This window comes from Mustela lutreola, chromosome 15 (assembly GCF_030435805.1).
Source record: "Mustela lutreola isolate mMusLut2 chromosome 15, mMusLut2.pri, whole genome shotgun sequence".
NCBI classification, from domain to species: Eukaryota; Metazoa; Chordata; class Mammalia; order Carnivora; family Mustelidae; genus Mustela; species Mustela lutreola.
In genome coordinates this window covers 33,987,562-34,005,762 of record NC_081304.1, presented here as the reverse complement: position 1 = coordinate 34,005,762, position 18,201 = coordinate 33,987,562, and the positions used below count along the sequence as shown (strand labels likewise).

Sequence of the window (18,201 nt, the reverse complement as noted above, 5' to 3'; positions counted from 1 at the left end):
ATTTTCCTGCTATATTTGAATAAGAATCATGTTTTTAAGTTTTTGAAAATTATATTCTAGCAAATGTGTGTGTAGCAAATAATTAACTAGATAAACAGGGAAAAAGAGTTAAAGAGGCCCTAATAACAGGTAACAAGAAAACAGCAAAGGAGTGTAACTATGCTGTTAACAAATATCTACTTTGTTCTAGAATGATGAAATGGTGACTGAGTATTTATTACTAAGAATTTAGGTGTTGCCTACATGAGGTGACTATGCAGGTATCCCCTTTTCAAAAGCAATTTCTGAAGGTGTAATGTTCATAAAGAAATGGCAACTTGAGATGACTGGGTGGCTCTCTTGGCTGAGTGTCCAGCTCTTGGTTTGGGCATAGGTCATGATTTCACGCTTGTAAGATCCAGCCCTGCATCAGGCTCCACACTCAGCACAGAGTCTGTTTCAGATTCTCACTCCCTCTCCCTCCTGCTCACACACTCTCTCTCAAATAAATAAATAAAATCTTAGAAAGAAAGAAAGAGAAAGGAAGGAAGGGTAACTTACCAATAAAGGAAGGCTAGAGAAGTGATGAAACCAGCAGACTTTACTAATAAGGAAGACTAGAGGGAAAAGATTCCAGGTAAGAACAATCCATGGTGTAGAATGCTACAAAAAGTCAACACAAGATGAGATCTGAAAAATGTCCATTCATTCATATATTCAGTAAATATTTATTGGGTTCTTAGTATTTGCCAAAAACTGTATTAGTAATGGGGATACAGTAATAAAACCAAAATAGTCCCTTACTGACAGTGAGAATTGTGGAAGAGACAGACATTAAATAGCTAATACAAGTAATAAGTGTTCAGAGATTTCAGTGCTGGGCAAGGAACAGTCCACTGAAGGCTGTCTCCACTGCTGATTATAACTAAACACTCTGGATGAAGTACAAAAGCCACTACCTGAGCACTCTAGAAAAGTTAATAAAAACAAAAGCAATACTGGGAGAAGAATCAAACTGGAAAAACAATCCATACAGGAGATTCATACGTGTGTGTGTGTGTGTGTGTGCGTGCGTGTGTGTGTGTATGCGGATGGGTAGTGAGAGAGAATTTTACAGGATGGTGGGTGCCCAGTGAAGCTGTGGCAGTGGCAGAAAAAGCAGCTAAAACTCTTAGAGCAACCCTGTCTTTGTAGACAGAGAAACTGAGAAAAACGGTCCTTGGGTTTTAAAAGAGTAGTGGGGGAGAAATCCCCATTTTTCCCTCTCTTTTCTCTTGTTGTGAAATGGCCAACTAAAACTCCTAGAGAAACCTCATCATTCTAGCTATAGGATAGAGGCAGGAAGTTGAAGACAATCCCAGAGAGGAGAGAGCTGGTTCGGTGTACAAATGAGCATATATCCAGGGCTCATTTCTCACACACACACACACACACACACACACAGAGAGAGAGAGAGAGAGAGAGAGAGAACATCCCACAGCAACAGAGTAAAGTCCTTGAGAACTGAATGACAGTATAAAGCAAACCAAAGTCCAAGATCAACCCCTAAGTAGCAAAGATGTAGGACAGATTTAAAGAACACAGCATAGGATTTGAAAAGAGTTCTGACATTAGAATCCAAAAGGGATAACAAGGGCGCCTGAGTGGCTCCGTGGGTTAAAGCCTCTGCCTTTGGCTCAGGTCATGATCGGATCAGGGTCCTCGGATCGAGCCCCGCATCGGGCTCTCTGCTCAGCAGGGAGCCTGCTTCCCTTCCTCTCTCTGGCTTCCTCTCTGCCTGCCTGTGATCTCTGTCTGTCAAATAAATAAATAAAATTAAAAAAAAAAAAAAAAAAACCCAAAAGGGATAACAAGGCAAGACAGATCTTGCAGTCTCAATCCAAGTGACATAATGATTGTTGAAGACAACAATAAAAGTCAACATCCTTCAAAGGATTTTACTAGAATCGAGAATATCATAAAATAATATTCAAAATGTCCAGAAAGGGTTTTTTTTTTCCTGATGGACATTGATACCTCCTAGTTCAATATGCCCCTCAAATTTCCACAGTGATTTTCCACAGAGCCATACTGGCACCCCTTTAATAGGCCAGGTTTCCACTGCCCTTCATTGGCCATTGTCCATGGTAAAAATGAAATCTAGGGATTGTTATCATTGTCTAATTCTTCCACCACTGCTAAGAAAACAGTATACAATTTGGCATACCTAGCTGATTTCTACCTTCTCTGATCAGCAGGGTGGTCTCCCAAACAGGATTTTGTCCACTTATTTTACAACTGCCATCCATGAACCAAGGAGATCTTTGTTGGTCATCTAAGAGATGTCTATAGGGCATAGTCCAAGTGATGAAAGAATCTAGAGGCTCCTCAAAATTTCAAAGTCAGGCTTAGGGTTTGAAAAGACGCTCCCTATTGTAAGTACATCATCTTTGCTTTCCACAGGTAGCATGACTCTGTATAAACTATTTTCATTTTATTATGGAACTATTCTGGGCACTGCCCTCCCCAGTACAGTGTTTTTCCAACACTATTAAGACATCAAAGGCATTTTAGGTTTCAAGATTTTATGTCCAAGTCATAAGGGGAGTTTTTTTTTTAATTTTTAATTTTTCATAAACATATATTTTTATCCCCAGGAGTTTTAACCCACTGAGTCACCCAGGTGCCCCATAAGGGGAGTTTTAATTAACATCTGACACAACCTAATAATTGCCCCTCAAATGGGAATTCTCCATTTGAGGTGGGAGGTGCTCCCAGGCTTTTGTGATAAGCCCCAGTATATGTTCCACATACAGTTATTGCACAAAGAATTTGTCCAGAGGTGCCTGGGCAGCTCAGTTGGTTAAGTGTCTGCCTTTGGCTTGGGTCATGATCCCAGGGTCCTGGGATAGAGCCCCACATTGGGCTCCCTGCTCAGCGAGGAGCCTGCTTCTCCCTCTCTAATAAATAAATAAAATCTTAAAAAAAAAAAAGCAAAAACAAAAAAGAATTTGTCCAATCAGCACTCCAGATCCTATTCTATATCGTTAAGATTCACATAATCTTATTGATTCCCATTTAGCATGTCCAATTAATATTGCTTGAAGGGCAGATTTACATGCCTTCTATTTTACAATTATAGGTAGCTGTTCCCCAATCAGATATAATGTTCATCCCCATAATGCAACCAGGTGAAAGATAAAACCATTTCACGTAAGGCCCACTAAAACATTAATTCTCATCTAAGCTTTCATCTTGGGGCGCCTGGGTGGCTTAGTCATTAAGCGTCTGCCTTCAGGTCAGGTCATGGTCTCAGGGTCCTGGGATCGAGCCCTGCATCTGGCTCCCTGCTTAGCAGGAAGCCTGCTTCTCCCTCTCCCACTCCCCCTGCTTGTGTTCCCTCTGTCACTGTGTCTCTCTCTGTCAAATAATACATAAAATCTAAAAAATTAAAAAAAAAAAACACTTTCACCTTAATTTCATCAGCCTTTACTTTCTTAGCTGTAGCTTCCATTAGGACTTCATCAATAGGTTCTGGTTTTATAACACTGACCATGGAAGGTGCTCCCCAGTCATACATAATATTCATTCCTATAAAACATTCAGATAAAAGAGACAATTTCTTTATATAAAGCCTGTTTCAACATCTAATTTTATAATCCTATAAACTCTTATATTTCTATGTTTTCTTGATTGGATGGTAGTCCAAGTTAGAGCTTCATAAACAGGTTTCCATACCACAGTGCATGGAATTGTGTTGCAAAGGAGTACCAGAAATTTCTCTGTCCCCTGATCATTTTATCCACACAAGTTCATATGGCCTTGGGTGTCAGGCCAGAAAATTCTGGCCCCTTGGTAAATCTTTATCTTGATTAATAAACCTAGCCATCACCCCCAAGCAATTCTGGGTAGATTTTTCTCATTGTAATCTATACCTTCTGGCTTTAAAAATTCCTCCAAACTGAGGTCAATGAAGCAGACTAATTTGGGGCCTTTCAACATTGAGGAACTAGCAGGGAGTCCCACTGGCCAATCCAACTTTGATAGTGCTGTATCAATGTCTTTGTTTCAACACTATCAACATCCACCACTCTCGTTCCATTCCTCTATAACCTTTTAAAGCCTTCCACTCTGCTGAGACAAGTCCCCTGACATGCCCCTCTGTCTTTCCTCCATTTTCTTGTTACTTTAATGATCTTGTTTTCAGTAAAACCCATACTGAGAAACTGAGACCGCAAAACTGATAGGACTTCTCATAATGTTGTTTCATTTCTGCAAAAGTAAAGTTATATGGCATGCTCGTGCAACAGAAGCCTCCTTAATCACAGCGTCTTCCAGAACCTGAGTAATAAGCATATTCATCAAGTGAATAGCCCAGTCATGATAAAGCCAGTGCCGTAATGCTTGCATAGAAAGCACATCAGCTGCTTGATCTGCAATTGGTTCTATTTGGCAATTATGGGGGGAGTGAGGCAGTTCGCCCTTTCTCAGATAAATACAATTTCCAGTGACTTTTATCCAGTCCAACAGGATAGCTGTTCTCTTGAGAATAACCACATGTTTGTCTGGATCATGTATAGCCACGTGTGCTTGTTTAACAGTGAGCTTCAGATCCTGTACCAGCCCAAACTCTTTCATACAGCGGCATTTAAAACCAAAGATACTGGGCGCCTGGGTGGCTCAGTGGGTTAAGCCGCTGCCTTCGGCTCAGGTCGTGATCTCGGGGTCCTGGGATCGAGTCCCGCATCGGGCTCTCTGCTCAGCAGGGAGCCTGCTTACCTTCCTCTCTCTCTACCTGCCTCTCCGTCTGCTTGTGATTTCTCTCTGTCAAATAAATAAATAAAATCTTAAAAAAAAAAAAAAAAAAAAAAAAAAAAAAAAAAAAATAAAACCAAAGATACTTCTCCTTATTTACTCTTATAATCCATTTTAGTAAAGGTTCTTCAGAAAGCTGATGATACTGGGGCACCTGGGTGGCTCAGTGAGTTAAAGCCTCTGCCTTCAGCTCAGGTCATGATCCCAGGGTCCTGGGATCGAGCCCCGCATCGGGCTCTCTGCTCAGCAGGGAGCCTGCTTCTCCCTCTCTCTCTGACTGCCTCTCTGCCTCCTTGTGATCTCTGTCTGTCAAATAAATAAATAAAATCTTTAAAAAAAAAAAAAAAAAGAAAGCTGATGATACTGATCTACAAAATGAGACAAATCCTTCACACTATAACGACAAATCCTTCACACTATAACCACTGTTCTCAGTAGTTTCTTGGTTTTGCCTTTCTCCCATGTTGACTACCTTATTGGTGACCAGAGGTATTAGAGGTAATTTCTATTGCTCCAGCATTATTTTTCCCTTTGTGGTCAGCTTTGTGGCCAAAGCTCAGACCAATCAAAGTCTGAGCTTGGTCCAGCATCAAAGCCTAACCACACTTTCTTTCTTCTTAATATTATAACAATATAATATTATATAATATATATATAATATATATATAACAATATAACAATAACCAAAGGATTACATGGTTAACATGTTTCTTCTTATTTTTCATTTCCTTACATATCCAATAAGACAACTCTATAGGAATTGGGTCTACCACCATTTCTAAATTATACTGGTAATTTTTTTTAAATGATTTTATTTATTTGAGAGACAGAGAAAAAAAGCGCTGGAGCTGGGGGAGGGGCAAAAGGGGAGGGAAAGGGAGAAGCAGACTCTGTGCTGAGCACCAAGCCCGATGCAGGGCTCGGAGGACTTGATCCCAAGACCCTGACAGCAGCACCTGAGCTGAAACCAAGAGTCAGATGCTGACTGAGCCACCCAAGCGCCCCTCCACTGTCAATTTTTACCTTTAGTCACTGATTGCAGTACAGCTGCAGTTTCATACCATGGGTGACTAGGCAGCCATCCAGGGCTCAAAGGTTCTTTACTTCCTACCCTTTCATGCTTTCTCTTCATAAATCAAGTATTTCCTTGAGATAAGGCCCAATTCTAGAGAATCTCATTTTTCTGACACCAACAAAAAGAAAACTGTTTCTCTGCCCACAGAACACTTCTGACACCAAGTGTATGAGGGTTTTTTTTTTTAAGATTTTAATTATTTGTTTGACAGACAGAGATCACAAGTAGGCAGAGAGACAGGCAGAGAGAGAGGAGGAGGAAGCAGGCTCCCCGTGGAGCAGAGAGCATGACGCCGGGCTTGATCCCAGGACCCTGAGATCACGACCTGAGCCGAAGGCAGAGGCTTTAACCCACTGAGCCACTCAGGTGCCCCTGATTTTTTGTTTGTTAGTTTGTTAGTTTAAGTACATCACTTACACTTCCCACTCTGGATACCAACTGGGTATCCTATTTTAACATCCACAGACTTATGAACTCAGTCCCACAAGACTATCTTCAATTCAAATGCCAGTCACAAGTAAGGAGTCCCTAATGGGACCGATTTTTGTCTGACTTGGCTACAAAGTCAAGGGTTCCTATAATCACCCCCTCAGATTTAATAATTTGCTAGAATGGCTTGCAAAACTCAAGGAAACATTTACTTATGTTTACCAGTTTCCTATAAAGGATATTGTAATGAATACAGATGAACAGATGAAGAGGTACAAAGGATAAGGTCTAAAGGGGTTCCATGTGTTGGAACATCTGCTGCCATGGAACTGGGGTACATCACCTTCCTGGCATGCAGATGTGTGCAGCAACCCAGAAGCTCTCCTTGTAGTTTATGAATTTTTATGGAGGTATCATGTACACATGATTAAGCATTACCTCAATCTCCATCTTCTTTCCCCTTTCCTATGGATGGAGGTAGGACTGAAAGTTCTAAACTTCTAATCATGGAATGGTATTCTTGATGACCAGTCCCAACCCTGAAACTATCCAGGAATCAACCAAGAGTCAACTCATTAGAACAAAACATGCTCCTATCACCCAGGAAATTCCGAAGGGTTAGAACCTCTATTAAAATATTCCTAATTACCAAAAAAAAAAAAAAAAAAAAAAAAAAAAAAAAAAAGAAATATTCCTAATTACCCTCATTGCTCAGGAAATTATTATAAGGGTTTTAGAAGTTCTGTTAGGAACCTGGGGAAGAGAACAAATATATAATTCTTATTATACCACACAGTTATTATTATTATGCTCTATAAGACAAAAATGAACAGGCTTAAATATAATGGAAAGAGGGTCACCTGGGTGGCTCAGTTGGTTAAGCAGCTGCTTTTGGCTCAGGTCATGATCCCAGCGTCCTGGGATCGAGTCCCACATCGGGCTCCTTGCTCGGCGAGGAGCCTGTTTCTCCCTCTGCCTCTGCCTGCCATTCTGTCTGCCTATGCTCGCTCTCTCTCCCTCTCTCTCTCTCTGACAAATAAATATAATCTTTTTAAAAAAATGGAAAGATACAAGTCCTCAGCCAGAGAAAAAGAAATTATGGAAAAGAAACAAATAGAAATTTTATTTTCTTTTTTCAAAGATTTGTTTATTTGAGAGACAGAGAGAACACGAGTGGGGGGGGGCAGGTGCACAGGGAGAGGGAGAAAATCTCAAGGAGACTCCCTGCTAATTGCAGAGCCTGACCCTGAGATCATGACCTGAGCCAAAATCAAGAATTGGACACTTAACCAACTAAGCCACCCAGGCACCCCACAAAGAGATACTTTAAACTGAGAAATATATACAGACAAAAAATTTCATTAAATAAGATCAAAAATAGGATAAAGGTGGTAGGGAAACCTGAAGATAGATCAATAGAAATTATCCAGTCTGAAGAAAGAGGAAAAATAAGATTGAAAAGAAAATGAAGACAACCTCTAAGATATGTGGGACAATATCTAATGGTCTGACATTCATTTCATTGGAGTTCCAGAAAGGTATATTAGTTTCTAAGTAAAGGTACAGTGGAGGTGTATTAGTTTCCTGTTGATGCTATATATCAAATTACAACAAATTTTGTGGCTTAAAACAACAGAAATCATTCCCTCACAAATCTAGAAGCCAGAATTCTGAAATTAAGGTGTTAGAAGGGCTGCATTCTCAGTAGAGGCTCTATGTGCTCGCTTCGGCAGCACATATACTCAGTAGAGGCTCTAGGAAAGAATCCATGACTTGCACTCTTCCAGCCTCTGGTAGCTATCAGAATTCCTTAGCTTGTGATCATTTCTCTCTCTACTCCATCTTCACATTGCCTTCTCCTTAGCGTCTCTGTGTTATCTCCTTCTCCTCTTTCCTATAAGGACACTTGTGATGGCGTTTAGGGCCTACTTGCAAAATCCAGGGGAAGAGCCTTAACTCAAAATCCTTAACTTAATTACATCAGCAAAGACTGTTTTTCCTAATAAAGTAATACTTTAATTTCTAGGATTAAGTCTTGATATCTCTGGGTAGCCGTTAGTGCACACATACAAATTTTTTTGAAGAAATAATTAGCAAAAACTCCACAAATTTGGTGAAAGTGTAAATTTACAGATCTGCTGAGATTTAAGCATCTTAGGGAATTTCAAACAGGATAAACTCACAGAAAACCACTCCCAAGAAATCATAATAAAACTACTGGATATACAAATATTGAATCGTTGTGTTGTACAACTAAAACTAATATGGTGTTGTATGTCAATTATAACTTAATTAAATGAAACAAAACAAAAAAACCTGCTGGAAACCCAAGATAAAGAAAAAAATCTTGAGAGTAGCTAGAGGAAAATAATACATAACATATGGAGGAGGAAAGACTCAAATGACTATGGATTTCTCATGAGACACCTTGGAGAATAAGAACAATGAGATATCTGTAAAATGCTGAAAGAAACTATCCAAAATTAAATGTCAATCAAAGCAGCTTTCATTATGAAAGTAAAATGAAGACATTATCTGAGTAAGAAAAACTAAGAGAATACATTGCCAGCAGACCTAATAGAAACAGAATAGAAGTTCTTCAGAACTAAGGGAAATGATACCAGGGAAACACAGAACTTGAAGCATGAAAGAAATGCAAAAGAAACATAAATATGTAGATAAATATAAAAGACTATTTTTTTTCACTAAAGTTCTTTAAAATTTGTATGACTATTACAACCAAAAATCATAACACCATTTGATGCAGTTTTCAAATGACAGAAATGTGATCAACATGACACAAACAGAAGAGAAGAAAACAAAGGCACATATATGGATTTAGGATTTTTTAATTATTATTATTATTTGAAAGAGAGAGAAATGGAGGGGAGGAGTCAGAGGGAAAATCAGGCTCCTTGCTGAGCAGGGAGTCCAATGGAGGACTCCATCCTGGGACTCCAGGATCATGACCTGAGCCGAAGGCAGTTGCTTAACCAACTAAGCCACCCAGGTGCCCTGGATTGAGGTTTTTTGTTTGTTTGTTTGTTTTAATTTATTTTTTTTATTTTTCTTAATTTATTTTTTTTCTTAATTTACTTATTTTCTTTATTTATTGGGACAGAGAGAAAGAGAGAGAGCACACACAGCAGTGGAGGAAGGCAGAGGGAGAGCGAGAGGGAGAAGCAGACTTCCTGTTGGGCATGGGGCCTGACGTGGGGCTTGATCCCAGAACCCTGAGATCATGACCTGAGCTTAACCAACTGAACCACCCAGGCACGCTAGATATAAAATTTTGACATTTCACTTGAAATAAACTGTGAAAGGTTAGGAATGCATATCATAATCCTTAAAATAACCATTAAAAACACTGTATCTCTGGGTGCCTAGGTGGCTCAGTGGGTTAAGCCTCTGCCTTCAGCTCAGGTCATGATCTCAGGGTCCTGGGATGGAGTCCAGCATCGGGCTCTCTGCTCAGCGGGGAGCCTGCTTCCTCCTTTTTCTCTGCCTGCCTCTCTGCCTACTCGCGCGAGCTCTCTCTCTCTCTCTCTCTCTCTGTGTCAAATAAATTAAAGAAACAAATAAAAAAACACTGTTATCTCTAAGATATACAAATGGCCAACAAGCCCTTGAAAAGATGCTCAATATAACTAATCATTATAGAAATGCAAATCAAACCATAATGATTACATGTCAATTATACCTCAATAAAGTTGGATAAAAGAAAACCACAATGAGGTATCACCTCACATCTATTAGGAATGGCTACTACAAAAAAAGGAAGAAAGGAAGAGGGGGAGGAAGGGAAAAGATAACAGGTGTGGTGAAGATGTAGAGAAATTAACCCTTGTGCACTGTTGGGGATAATGTAAAATAGTGCAGTTGCTAAGGAAAACACTATGGCACTTCCTCAAAAAATTAAAAATTGATATAATAATTCCACTTCTAGGTGTATATCCAAAATATAAAGGAGAATCTCAAAGAGACATCTGTATACCCATATTTATAGCAGATTATTCACAAGAGACCAAAGATGGTTAGAAACCAAGCATCCATCAGCAAATGAATGGATAAACAAAATGTGATATATAGACAAAGTGGAATTATTAAGCCTTTAAAATGAAGTAAATTCTAATATTTGCTACAACAATATTTGAGATTATGCTAAGTGAAATAAGTCAGTCACAAAGACAAATACTATATAAATACATTTACATGCATTATCTAGAGCTGTCAAATTCATAGAAATACAAAGTATTATGGTATTTGCCAGGGCTTGGGAGGAGAGAAAATGGGGAGTTATTGCCTAATAGGTATGGGGTTTCAGTTTCACAAGATGGAAAAGTTCTGAAGAATGGCTGCACAACAATGTAAATATATTTAGTAATACTGAACTATGCAACTAAAATTAGTTAAGATGATAAATTTTGTTATGTGTATTTTAACAGTTAAAAATTAGAAAATCAAAGTGTTTATATCTTAGAGAGAGAACCAAAAAAGCCAATAGATATTGGAATACTAAAAATATCCAAACAATCCAAAAAAAAGGCAGAAAAAGTTAAAGAGAAAAATAAAAAAGAGGAAACAAATAGAAATCAATAAAAGGGTAACTTAAGTCCAACCACATTATTACACTAATGTAAATAATCTAAACATACCAATTAAAAGCAAAAATTGTCAGAATGAGTTTAAAAAAGATTCAACTGGGGACGCCTGGGTTGCTCAGCTGGTTAAGCAGCTGCCTTCAGCTCAGGTCATGATCCCAGCGTCCTGGAATCGAGTCCCACATTGGGCTACTTGCTTGGCAGGGAGCCTGCTTCTCCCTCTGCCTCTACCTGCCACTCTGCCTGTGCTCACTCTCACTCCTCTCTCTCTGACAAATAAAAAAATAAAATCTTAAAAAAAAAAAAAAAAAGAAAAAAAGATCCAACTGAAATGTAATAAACAACCCATAGATTAGGAGTAAAAGGATTGAAAAGATAACATTAAAACACTAGTCAAAAGAAGTGGGAGTTGGGGCACCTGGGTGGCTCAGTGGGTTGAGGCCTCTGCCTTCCACTCAGGTCATGATCTCAGGGTCCCGGGATCGAGCCCCACATCGGACTCTCTGCTCAGTAGGGAGCCTGCTTCCCTTCCTCTCTTTCAGCCTGCCTCTCTCCCTGCTTGTGATCTCTCTCTGTCAAATAAATAAATAAAATATTTTTTTAAAAAAAGAAGTAGTGGGAGTTGCTCTGTATCACCATAGATAAAAAGGGATATTATACAATGTTAAAGGATCAAACTGCCAAGAAGAATTGTAATTGTGTATAGACCTAAAAACAGATCTTTAAAATACATGAAGCAAAAACTTGAATGAATAGACAAATTCATAATTATACTTGGAGCCTTCACTATTTCTCTCAATAATGGATAGAATAAGTAGAAAGTCAACAAAGACTGAGAAGACCTGAATAACACTATCAACCAACTTGACCTAAGATATATGTAGAATTCTCTACCCACCAACAGCATTCTTTTCAAGAAAAGAATACATTCTTTTCAAGTGTACCTATAGCACTTATCAAGACATATGATAGTCTGGGGGCACCTAGCTGGCTCAGCTCCATCAGCAGAATGTGTGTGATTCTTGATCTTGGGGTTGTGAGTTCAAGCCCCACATTGGGCAGAGAGATTACTTAAATAAATAAAAAATAAACTAAAAATATCTTTTAAAAAGAGACATGATATTCTAGGTCATAATACAATTTCATTTTTTAATAGATTTATTTATTTGAAAGAATGAGACAGGGAAAGAGAACATGTGAGCTCGAGCTGGGAGGAGGGGCAGAGGAGAGGGAGATGCAGGCTTCCTGCTTAGCAGGCCTGAGCTAAAGGCAGAAGCTTAACTGGCTCAGCCACCCAGAGACCCCTAGATCATAATACAAATTTTAAAGAATTGAAATCACAGAAAGTATGGTCTCTGAATATATCAGAATTAAATGAGAAACCAATAATAGAAAGATATCTAGAAAAGTCATAAATATTTGGAAATTAGCACACTTCTAATTAACCCTCGGGTCAAATAAGTCATCACAGGGAAGTTAAAAAATATTCTGAACTGAGTTCAAATAAAAATACAACATATGAAATGTATGAGACTCAGCCAAAGCAGTGCTCAGAGAGAAATGCATAAAATCACATGCCTATATTAGAAAAAAAATCTATGATCTAAACTTCCACCTTTAGGGGCACCTAAGTGGCTCAGCTGATTAAGCGTCTGTGTGGCTTCTGCCTAGGTCATTATCTCAGGATCCTGGGTTTGAACCCCTTATCGGGATCCCTGCTCAATGGGGAGTCTGCTTCTCCTTCTCCCTCTCCTCCTCACTCATTCTCTCTGTCTCTCAAATAAATAAATGATATCTTTTTAAAAAATTAAAAAAAGAAATTTCCACCGTTAGAGGGGTACATGGCTAGCTCAGTCAGAGCATGAGACTTTTAATCTCAGGGTCATGAATTCAAGCCCAACGTTGGGCATGAAGCCTACTTAAAAATAAACAAACTTACACCTTTAGAGACCACATAAACAAAAGCAAATTAAATCCAAAGCAAACAGAAGGGAAATAATAAAGAGCAGAAATCAGTAAAATTAAAAATAGGGAAACTACAGAGAAAAATAACACCAAAATAAAAGAAACCAAATTTTACTGAAAATACCAATAGGAGTGCCTCAGTGGCTCCGCTGGTTAAGCACTGAACTTAGTTTTGGCTCAGGTCATGATCTCAGGGTTGTGGGGTCAGGCTCCACGCTCAGCACACAGTCTACCTGAGTTCTCTCCCGTTCCCATTCCCTTTCCCTCCCCTTGTGCCTCTCTCCCTCCTCCCCTTTCTTCTCGTTCTGGTACTCTCATCTCTCTCTCGAAAATAAATAAAATAAAACAAAATAAAGGAAAATACTAACAAAATCTATAAACTTCTAGCCATACTAGGAAAAAAAGAGACACAAATTACCAAAATCAGGAATGTGAGGGTAACATCATCGCAGACACCACAGATATTTAAGAGAGTATTACACACACCTTTAGGCCAATTCATCCATAACAAATCACCAAAGCTCACTCAGGAAGAACTATATAACCTGAATAATTCTATATCCATTAAAAAAATTAAATTTGTAGTTTAAAACCTGTCCATAAAGAAAATTTTTTTCCAAGTAGGTTCACTGGCAAATCTACCAAATTGTAAAGAAATAATACTAATTCCATACAATCTTCTTTGAAAATAGAAGGAGGGGAAACATTTCCAATTCAGGAGCACAACCCTGTTATCAAAGCCAGATAAATACATTATAAGAAAGGCAATATCTCCCATAAACACAGATGCAAAATCCACCACAAAACATTTGAAAATAATATGCAACACATGAAAAGGATAATATACTACCACCCAATGCGTTTTATCCTGTAAATGCAAGGCTGATTCAACTTTTAAAAACTAACTGACAGGGGTGCCTGGGTGGCTCAGTGGGTTAAAGCCTCTGCCTTCGGCTCGGGTCGTGATCCCAGGGTCCTGGGATCGAGTCCCACATCGGGTTCTCTGCTCAGTGGGGAGCCTGCTTCCTCCTCCTCTCTCTCTGCCTGCCTCTCTGCCTACTTATGATCTCTGTCTGTCAAATTAATAAATAAATAAAATCTTTAACAAAAAAAAAGACTAACTGACATAATTCACCATATTAATAGAGTAAAAAGAAAAACTGTATGATTTCTCCAAAAAGACAGGAAAAGCATTTGACAGAATTAAGATCTACCTGTGATAAAAACTTAGTAATCTTAGAAAGGAACTTACCTAACCTGAAAAATGACATCTACAAAAGAAAAACTATAGGTAATATAATAGTGTAAGACTGAATGGTTTTTTCCCTGAAACAGAAACAAGGCAAGGACATCTACTCTGACCGTTCGTATTCAACATTTTGAACAACAGTCCAAACCAACACAATAAAAAATAAATGACATAGAGCTTGGAAGGGAAAAGGCTATCTCTCTTGACAAACAACACTAAATACAAAGTATGAAAGAATTTACAAAAATCCCCAAAGCTAATGAGAAACTGGCAATGTCATTCAAAGCCACAATTTATGATCTCCAGATCTTTATATGAAACTGCCCACTGGATATCTTCACTTGTACGTCCCAGGAACTCAACTCCTAAGACTATTTCCACAACTGAATTTATTATCCCTCCAAAACTGGTCTTTAAAAATACATGTTTCCAGGGCACCTGGCTGGCTCAGTCGCTGGTGCATGCAACCCTTGATCTCAGGGTTGTAAGTTCAAGTCCCATGATGGGTGTAGAAACTACTTAAAAATATTAGATAGATAGATAGATAGATAGGGGCGCCTGGATGGCTCAGTGGGTTAAGCCTCTGCCTTCGGCTCCGGTTGTGATCCCAGGGTCCTGGTATCAAGCCCCGCATCGGGCTCTCTGCTCAGCAGGGAGCCTGCTTCTTCCTCTCTCTCTCTGCCTGCCTCTCTGCCTACTTGTAATCTCTCTCTGTCAAATAAATAAATAAATAAATCTTAAAAAAAAAAAAACAACTAAATAGCTTTCCTTTGGCCATTAGAATAAACTATGGAATAAATCCCTAGATGAGACCCACAAAATCTTTCATTTTCTAGCCCATATGTATTCTTACTATTCCCTCATATGCACCCTACTGTTTCAGAAACAAACAAAAAAATTCCTTCAAAGGGCCATTATGTTCAATAACATGCCTTTCCACCTAATGTTATTTTTATCTGAAATGTCCATCCATTTACTGCTTGTGTCCTGGCAAATTTTGACATATTCTTCAAGATTCATCTCAAATACCACAAATTTAATGAAGCAGTTCCTTCCTGACAAAGTTAAATGCTCCTGTTCTTGTTTCCATTGCATCTCATGCAACCTTCAATTATAGTGTTTATTCCAATACACTACAATTATTTGTTTGGAGACTGTGGGAGGACTGTGTTTTTTTAATGTCTACCTCTTCAACGTCTAGTACAATTCTTGACATTTAGTACTCAGCAAATGCTGTTTGAATTAATCAATTAAAATACCTATTTCTACATTCTAGTTGCCAGTGGAAAGAAAATGTATCAGATAAGTCTGTCACTGTCAAATCTTGTCATCACCTTGGGCGCCTGGGTGGCTCAGTGGGTTAAGCCGCTGCCTTCGGCTCAGGTCATGATCTCAGGGTCCTGGGATCGAGCCCCACATCGGGCTCTCTGCTCAGCGGGGAGCCTGCTTCCCTCTCTCTCTGCCTGCCTCTCCGTCTACTTGTGATTTCTCTGTCAAATAAATAAATAAAATCTTAAAAAAAAAAAAATCTTGTCATCACCTCAGTACTCTTCTTCAAATGTTACTTTTCGTCAAGTTGTTTGAGTGGATTGCAGTTCCAAGCATACCAGCAAATTCTGAATATGTACTAATTAATATACCTGCAGTGTGTTATGAATGTGTTAAAATAAGAATTTAAACATTACAGTGAGATATAAAAATGTAATAAAATTTAAATGTACCTAATGTATTAAAATTATCAATGTACTAAAAGACTGATGCCCCATTATAACCATAGCTAAATTACATGAGACTCTCTTCTTTCTGTTTTCTTAAATCACCATACCTTTTAAAGTTTAAAATAAAAATATTCACGTTGTAGGGGCACCCGGGTGGCTCAGTTAAGCGTTTGCCTTCAACTCAGGTCATGATCCTAGGATCCTGGGATCCAGCCCCGCATTGGGCTCCCTGCTCAGCAGGAAGCTTGCTTCTCTCTCTCCTACTCACCCTGCTTGTGTTCCCTCTCTCGCTGTGTCTGTCAAATAAACAAATAAAATCTTAAAAAAAAAAAAAAATCCGTGTTGTAAGTGGAATGAAAGGATATATACAAAAATATGTCTCCTTCAAAAACTCACTACAGTCCAGAGCCTGGCCTTTGCTATGGTCCTAATATTTGTGTTCCCTACAAAATTCATACACTAAATCCTAAAGTCCAATGTGATGGTATTAGGAGGTGGAGATGATTAGGTTATTAGGTGATTAGGTCATGAGGGCACAGCCCTTATGAATGAGATTCCAAAGAGTTTCCTCCACCCTTCCACCATAGAAGGACATAGCAAGAATATGAAACATTCAAAGAAACAGGTACTCACCAGACACCAAATCTGCCAGCACTTTGATGGTAAACTTCTTCAGCTCCTGAAGTGTGAGAAATAAATTTGTTGTTTATGAGCTACCTAGTCAGTGACTTTGCAGCCCCAATGGACTAAGACAGCCTTACTGACCCAGAAACTGAATCTGTCAGCAAGAAATTATGTTAATCAAGCTCATGGAGACCTATTAATATTAGAAAAATAAATTAAAAGCCCAATATCTTGGGGCGCCTGGGTGGCTCAGTGGGTTAAGCCTCTGCCTTCTGCTCAGGTCATGGTCCCAGGGTCCTGGGATTGAGTCCTGCATCGGGCTCTCTGCTGAGCAGGGATCCTACTCCCCCCCACCCTTGCCTCTCCGCCTACTTGTGATCTCTCTCTGTTAAATAAATTTAAAAATAGTAATAATAATAATTAAAAAAAAAAAAGCCCAATATCTTAACAGTGTGAAGCAGATCTAATACAATTAGGGGGTGGATGTGGGGGTGTGGGGAGGAGAGTTCCTCTCTAAGCAAGCGAAAGAGTTTGGTGATAGAACTAATCTGACTTAAGTACAGCCTCAAATTGGTTAACCAAGGATAAACGGTGTGCTCAGTTGTACTCTGATACAGGAGAAAATAAAGTGCAAACAACTTCATGATTAAAAAGCCTCAGAAAGTACACACAACTAAACTAATTTGGGCAAAACTGTGAATGGTTCTAAGTCAGGTAGTGACCAATATAAAGACAAAGTATCACTCATTCCACTACATAGTCAACTCCTAGCCTATATATGAAAATTTATTGTCTCTAATGAAGAAAGAAAACCCCTTACCAAGTAAGTGCAGCCCCACAGGGCATGGAATATTTAATTCAATACTGTAGGAAGACTATTACGAGTTATTTACCTGACATCAATTTAATTCAGTACTGTAGAAAGACTATTAAGGGACGCCTGGGTGGCTCAGTTGGTTAGGCAGCTGCCTTCGGCTCAGGTCATGATCCCAGCGTCCTGGGATCGAGTCCCACATCGGGCTCCTTGCTCCGCAGGGAGCCTGCTTCTCCCTCTGACTCTGTCTTCCACTCTGTCTGCCTGTGCTCGCTCTCGCTTGCTCTCTTTCTGAAAGATAAATAAATAAAATCTTTAAAAAAAAAAAGTTATTTACTTGACGTCAATTTCTATAAATTAAAGGTAAAAGGCTTGCAGTTCAGAGTGGAAAGGCTTATGGTAATTGTGCGGGATGGCGGAAGATTCATGGAATACATTTAGTACCGTTTAAAATACCTTTTCACCAGGAATCAAGAGGCAGGGTTGTTTCTTTTAAGATTTTTTCCTAATAAGCTTATCACTTTAGGACTTATAAAGAAGACAGCACAGTTCCCTATATTCCATACAAAATAGGGTTTTTAAATTTAACATCTACTTCTTCTGCCACCAACTCTCTCTCCGACTTCTCTTAGCTTCTCCTCCCTCAAGTTTTGGTAGGGTCTAGCTCACAGCGCGCCAACTGTAGCATCATAACGAAAAGCCTTTCCATTTCAGTTAAAACTTCACCACCCAGCCACAACTCGGTCAGAGGTTAAGCTCGAGAAACGCAAACGCGAACACCGGAACGCTCTCGCTCCGTCCAGCTCTTTCAGAGACTGGCCGAGCCCGCAGCTGACGTGGCATCTCTAACTCGGGTCCCAGGAGACCGGCGTGAAGCGAGACCAGGGGGATGGGCAGCCTCCACGGGGCAGGTGTGCCCAGGATCCTTCGGGACGAGCCGGGGCCGGCCTCAG

At 39.3% G+C, this 18,201-nt stretch overlaps 1 long non-coding RNA gene across 2 annotated transcripts in view; it reads right to left on the bottom strand.

The window, feature by feature from the left end:
• Positions 1-18,058, bottom strand: part of LOC131816897 (uncharacterized) — a 174,196-nt gene extending 156,138 nt beyond the window's left edge. The window contains exons 1-3 of one of the 2 annotated variants that reach the window (XR_009348229.1): positions 17,705-18,058; positions 16,444-16,489; positions 3,431-3,549 (exon numbers count right to left, since the gene is read on the bottom strand). This is a non-coding gene — a long non-coding RNA (uncharacterized LOC131816897). The remainder of the gene's footprint in view (positions 1-3,430; positions 3,550-16,443; positions 16,490-17,704) is intronic. The other variant, XR_009348230.1, reaches the window with a different exon arrangement.
• Positions 18,059-18,201: the final 143 nt, after the last annotated feature.